This window comes from Canis aureus, chromosome 25, assembly GCF_053574225.1.
Source record: "Canis aureus isolate CA01 chromosome 25, VMU_Caureus_v.1.0, whole genome shotgun sequence".
Lineage (NCBI taxonomy): Eukaryota > Metazoa > Chordata > Mammalia > Carnivora > Canidae > Canis > Canis aureus.
The window spans coordinates 21,043,708-21,050,379 of NC_135635.1; the positions used below are offsets into that span (position 1 = coordinate 21,043,708).

Here is a 6,672-nt window from a genome sequence, read left to right on the forward strand (position 1 = left end):
ACTCAGTAATGAGCCCCCAATCTCTCAGGACATCCTGCTCCTCCTAAGACCTTCTGGGGAAAACATCCTTCTCTGAGATACTCTTTTTGCTAAATTCCCATTTTTCATTTCATGAAATTCATGTTTTCCTTTGGGTATTTTAGCAATGTCCATGAATGAAAGCCATGGTGACATTTTTTTCCCCTGACTTGTTAGAAGCTATGGACCTCAGAAAGATGGAGTGCTTCTGTTGCAGGGTGATTTTGATTATGGCCATTTCCAAAGCATTTGAATTGGAATTAGTTGCTGGTAAGGAGTTAAACAAAACTTGCTGCCTGAATGGGAGAACCTGCATGCTGGGATCCTTCTGTGCCTGCCCCCCCCGCCCTGTCCTTTTATGGTTGCAACTGTGAGCACGATTCTCTAGAAGAGAACTGTGAGTCTGTGCCCCATGACACTTGGCTGCCCAAGAGATGTTCCATGTGTAAATGCTGGCGCGGCTGGCTGCACTGCTTTCGGCAGACATTTCTACCAGAGTGTGATGGCCACGTGATAGATGAGCATTTCCTGGTTTCCAGGACTCCAGAATTAACACTGTCTTTGGGCACCACTTTTTTGCTAGCTGGCATCTGCCTTGCTCTACAAAGTTACTGTTAGTGGACACTTGCATATGCAATATTTGTCATGAAAATTTCATAACCTGTAAAGGCTGTCACTCTAGTGTCTTAACTAGAGATGATCATTTGGTAATTTCCTTGAAATAGTGAATAGATTTTCATCATGGTCCCTAACGTTACCTTAAGGTACCAACTACTTTCCTCTGCCCTGCCCTCTCCAAAAAACGTCTTTAAAAAAATGTCAGCCATAGGGGCAGCTGGATGGCTCAGTTGGTTAATCGTCTGCCTTTGGCTTGGGTCATGATCTCAGGGTTCTGGGACTGAACCCCACATTAGGCTCCCTGCTCAGTGGGGCATCTGCCTCTTCCCCCACTCTCTCTCTCAAATAAGTAAATAAAATCTATTTTTAAAAAAGTCAGGTATATCTACACTATGACCAAGATCTGTTTCTTGATACAATGGATCTCTACCAAGTGTTTCTTACTATTTTCCTTAAACAATTGAATTCTATCTTCAAATTATTAAAGGTTACTCCTAATATGGACCTGAGGCTAAAGTTTTGAGTAGAGTTGATCAAAATCAATTAAGACCTTAACTTTAAAAGGAAAAGAAAGGAAGCCTCTGTAAAGACAGCAGGCAAGGGGGCAGGAAGCAGGTGTTGAAGTATTAGAAGTGTGTGTGTATACCAGAGAGACAGCGTAGAAAAGAGGAAGAAATCAGAGAGAGATTGGGAAAAATAAAATGAACTGCTTGGTTGATGATTAGATGAGCCCAAGAAGCAAGTTTAAAAGCTAAGTTGAAAGGCAAGTTTCTATCCTTCATAGAAAACTGTAGAAGAAAAAAGAAAGAAAGAAAGAAAGAAAGAAAGAAAGAAAGAAAGAAAGAAAGAAAGAAAGCTGTAGAAGACAAGGACACTCCTTTTTTCTCAATGCATTGTAGAGAGAATGAAGTCTTCCTTGGGAAAAAATCTCTCTAAATCTCCCCAACAAGAGAGCTTAATAGGTTATGTTTTCTCCATACCTTAAAGCATATTAACTGTTGCAAAAGAGAAAATGTTCACAATAGATTTACTTGTAAACTAGGTGATAAAACTATGTATTGGCAAAACCCACTTTAAAACTACTTTGTGTATGTGAGTGTGCCCAGTAAAAATGGGAAATATAAAAAAAAAGATATTTAATTTCAAAGAAGCTGGAAAGCAACTCAAGCTCTGCATAGATATGGTGTGATGTTGTCTGGGAAGGAGATGAGGTTACTAATTATCACAAAAATGGGGATTTGCTGCTACAAAACAAGGATAGGGGGCTTTAGATACTGTGGGTGGCACCAAGTTGGCAAGATGAGGAGTGTCATACTATCGGAAAAAGAACAATGAATCTAGAAGACAGAATGGGGCAGTCACTTGATGAACAACAAAAAGAGTTTTTAATTTATTTTTATTTTTTGCAGGAGAAAAAGTGTGTGTGCGTGCAATGCACATGCATGTGAGCTGTGGTGGGGAGGGGCAGAGGGAGAGAGGGAAAGAGAGAGAATCTTAAGAAGGCTCGACGCCCAGCGGGGAGTCCCACTTGGGGCTTGATCTCATGACCCTGAGATTGTGAACTAAGTCAAAATTAAGAGTTGGATGCTTAACCGGGTGGGCCACCTCGGCGCCCCCCAAAAAGACTTTTTAAAGGTGAGACCTGAACCCTGTTGCATATTTCATGAGACTGATTAACAGTATATGTTCTGACTCCTTGGGAGATGAGCTTCAAATAGGCTCAGTTTCCATTAGCATTACCATTCCTTGGTGACAGAAATGCTTAGCTGGGTGTGACATGTCCTCAGGTTTCTGAGATACAGAATGGAGAGCACATGCCAGAATCTTTCTTGCTTGAAGCAATTCATATTGCTGGTTGCATCTTGTTTAAACAATGTTTCTGGAAACTCTGTGGTGAATTCAGCTGGGATGGTGAGGACCTATTTAATTTAGATGTTAAATTCGAACATAAGAAATTCCCCAGAATTAAAAATTGTCTGAAATTTTCCATGAAAGTTATACTACATGTGTTTCCATATAAAACAAGTTCTAAAAAAAAAAAAAACAAGTTCTAAGAAAATCATTCTGATATGGGCTATCTAGTACAGAGAAGAGAGGATGAGCAGCGATAACAGCTTGTATTTCATAAACATTCACCATATACCAGGCATTCTGCTAAGTGCATATTTCAATTTATCTTCACAAAAAAATATATTGGGATAACTTTATCCTCAATGTATAAATGATGTAAGTGATATAATAAAATTAAGTAACTATCCAAGGTGACACACATAGTATGTTATAGAACTAGACTTTAAACTACTGTTTGACTGTAGATACTGAATTCTTCATCACAATACTGCAGGTGTTTACAGTTTATCATGAGATAGAAGCTAAATGAGAAAAGATGGTGTTAACTTTATCAATAGAAACTGACTTTGTTAGCAAGTATAAGTGTGTAACAGATGATTAAGTCTTTCTCATATAATTTAGGAATAATAGTAACTAGACAGAGCATGGTCCAAGTGATAGCTTGAAGCTTCTTACAGGATTGTGATCCTTTGATATACCTGAATATTATATTTAATGTGTATGGGGCATAAGATGGTACTGTATTTTCTTTTTTTAAAGATTTTTATTATTATTTATTTATTCATGAGAGACACACAGAGAGAGGCAGAAACATAGGCAAAGGGAGAAGCAGGATATGCAGGAGCCTGATGTGGATCTTGATCCCAGGACCCTGGGATTACGACCTGAGCCAAAGGCAGATGCTCAACCACTGAGCCACCCAGGTGCCCCGATACTATATTTTCTTGTTGACTTTTCTTGTGTAGTGTATCTTAAATTTTTTTACTTCTGAAAATCATATTCCTTGTAGAACTATTGGGAAATACAGAAAATATATAGAGAAGGAAATAAAAAAACTCATAATTTCACCACAGTTAATATTTAGGTATTTTAATCTTAATATTTTGATCAACACTTGCTGTTACTGCTTGTTACTATAAAGATTCACTGAAAAATAGAGAAGTAAGAAACTACCGCAATCTTACCTTGTATAGTGTTAACATCATAAATAGTCCCATATCTTCTTGTCAATATGTTTTTGGAGTTATGTGGGTGATTTATTACCATTTCAGTAGAATCCAGGTTAAATACTGTGTTGCCTGACAAAGGTTTGCTAGCTCTTATGAATTTGCTGAAAGCTAAATGCTCTATGCCTGAGTACCAGTCAGTAAGAAAATGCTTTATACTCTTTGAGCCCATACTTTCTGGTAACGTAGAGGAGTTTTCAAATTTGGGAAACTCAGAAAAGAAGGAATCAGATAAATCATGTAACTGAGTAAATGATGAGATCTCCTTAGAAGATTGATTTTTCATAATCATGTCACATGTTAAGTCAGATGTATCATCCCATACAAATTTTGTATTTATGCTCATGTCAGGAGGTAAAATTCTTTCTGTAGGAATGAAGAATGAATGAATCTATTGAGAAACTGGGGGAGTCTCAGACATATGCTTATGCTCATGAAGACGCTTTTGTTTTAGCTAACTTGACAGGTGCAATTGGCTGAACTCAAGGGGAAAATGGGAGGCTGCCAATGTGTCCTTTGCTGATTATAAAACTGTCAAGAAACTAGAAGATGAGCGTACAAATCGCTCCAGATAGACTGGAACAGAGCCACTCCAGTAGCTGCGAAATGTTGTCATTGAAGACAGTCCTTCTGAAGGTGTGGCTATATCCTGTATTACTTCCTCAGAGATGGACGACCCAAGAAAATGAGAGTGCTTGGATAAGGCAAGGAGGGCTTGTGAATGCCAAGCTCGACTAATTGATTCTGAGACAAGTTTGGATAAAACAGGAGGCTTTTGTATTTTTGTTCTGTGGATTAGGGTGTGTTTCCCATTCTGTAGAGTCTAGTTTTTCTAATAACTTTGATACTGTAGAAGTATCAGTTATGAAAGCTACTCTTTTAAGGAAAAGGGCCCATGGCAGGGCTTCAGGTCAATGTTCAGTTATGATGCCAGTTTCTAGAAGACCTTCACTATGCTGAATGGAAACTCAAATAATAACTCTTACAGACCCCCAAAGACTCCGAAGGTGGGATAGCCCCAGTTTACTGTTGAAATGAGCAGGCATGCTAAACCAAAAGGTTAAGTATAAAAAAGGATAAAAAATATTCTAGATTTTTCAAGAATTGGAACATATGATTTATTTTAGGGTGGAATGAATGGATTATGTTTGTGATGCTTCTATTTCTTTCCTTTATCTCCAGGAATTTAAAATGTGGTAACTCCTTTTTTTTTTTAATTTTTATTTATTTATGATAGTCACACAGAGAGAGGGAGAGAGAGGCAGAGACACAGGCAGAGGGAGAAGCAGGCTCCATGCACCGGGAGCCCGACGTGCGACTCGATCCTGAGTCTCCAGGATCGTGCCCTGGGCCAAAGGCAGGCGCCAAACCGCTGCGCCACCCAGGGATCCAAATGTGGTAACTCCTTGAGGAGCCTACAAGGCTTTTCAAAATCCAGGCTCTGCTAGCCTCTCCAGCCTTATTTCCTGCCATTTGCCCTGTGTTCCAGCAATACCAAATTTTGTATGGGTTTCTGAATACACCAGGTTTGTTTTAACCATTGGTTTTTCTAACCATTAAATAGGTCCTTCTTTCCACCTATAGTGACTTTCCTCCTTTTCTAGCTAGCTTCTTCAGTTTTAAAAATCTATCATGGGCATTACTTCATTCAAAAACTTTTGCCGGGATCCCCGGGTGGCACAGTGGTTTGGCGCCTACCTTTGGCCCAGGGTGCGATCCTGGAGACCCGGGATGGAATCCCACGTCGGGCTCCCGGTGCATGGAGCCTGCTTCTCCCTCTGCCTGTGTCTCTGCCTCTCTCTCTCTCTCTCTCTCTCTCTCTCTGTGACTATCATAAATAAATAAATAAATTAATAAAAAAAAAAAACTTTTGCCAACATCCTCCCCAAACTTGCTTAAGCTACTAATTTTTAAAAGATTTATTTATTCATTTGAGAGAAAGAGAGAGAAAGAGAGAGAGGCATGCATGAGTTGAGGAGGGGCAGAGGGAAAAACTCTTCAAACAGACTCCCCACTGAGCACGGACCCCGAGGCAGAGCTTCATCCCACCACCCATGAGATCATGGACTTGAGTGGAAACCAAGAGTCCAATATGCAACGGACTGAGCCACTCAGGCACTCTAAGATACGAATTTCACCTCTATATCTAACATATGGTTCTGTTACTGGATTCAGTACACTATATTATAATGTCCTAGTTATTATTTTTTACATTTCTCCATACCCTTCTGGACTATTAACTGAGTCCCTTCGCGGCAGTTTATCTATATTATCTCCTACTCCTAGTTCAGGGATCTGGCAAAGAGTAGGCAGTCATCAAATTCTTATCGAATGAATGAGTAAATGAACAAAACAATGAGAAAATATCCAATAATATATGTAAAAATGCTTTATAAATTGTGAATTGCTATGTAGGAGTTAGTTATTATTGGCCTGAACTATAATTTTCGTAGTTTTGCATTAAAATCTTTTTAGAAATTAAAAGCAACTTTGCAGAGATAAACTTCAACATTTTAGATTAAGAAGAATAGCAAACAACATTGTTTTTTTTTTTTTTTAAGATTTTATTTATTTATTCATCAGAGACACAGAGAGAGAGAGAGGCAGAGACACAGGCAGAGGGAGACGCAGGCTCCATGCAGGGAGCCCAGCATGGGACAGGATTCCGGGTCTCCAGGGCCACATCCTGGGCCGAAGGCAGCGCTAAACCGCTGAGCCACCCCGGCTGCCCCATAAACAACATTGTTATTTCCATACTGGAAAATTATTTGAAATGTAAAAGTGCCTTTAATCTATTTTTCATAGATACCACATGAGCGCAATATAAAACTCATAAGGTACTTTTTTTTTTACCCCCACATCCTGTTTGCCCAGTCTCTAGTTTCTCTCCTTACCGTTATCATCTTTTTCAGATATACACTATGCTTATAAAACATGCATGCATATTGGATGTTGCCTT

The 6,672-nt window shown here is 39.1% G+C and overlaps 1 pseudogene; it reads left to right on the top strand.

The window, feature by feature from the left end:
• The first annotated feature begins 200 nt into the window (after positions 1–200).
• Positions 201–636, top strand: LOC144297745 (protein Cripto-like; annotated as a pseudogene).
• The last annotated feature ends 6,036 nt before the right edge of the window (positions 637–6,672 follow it).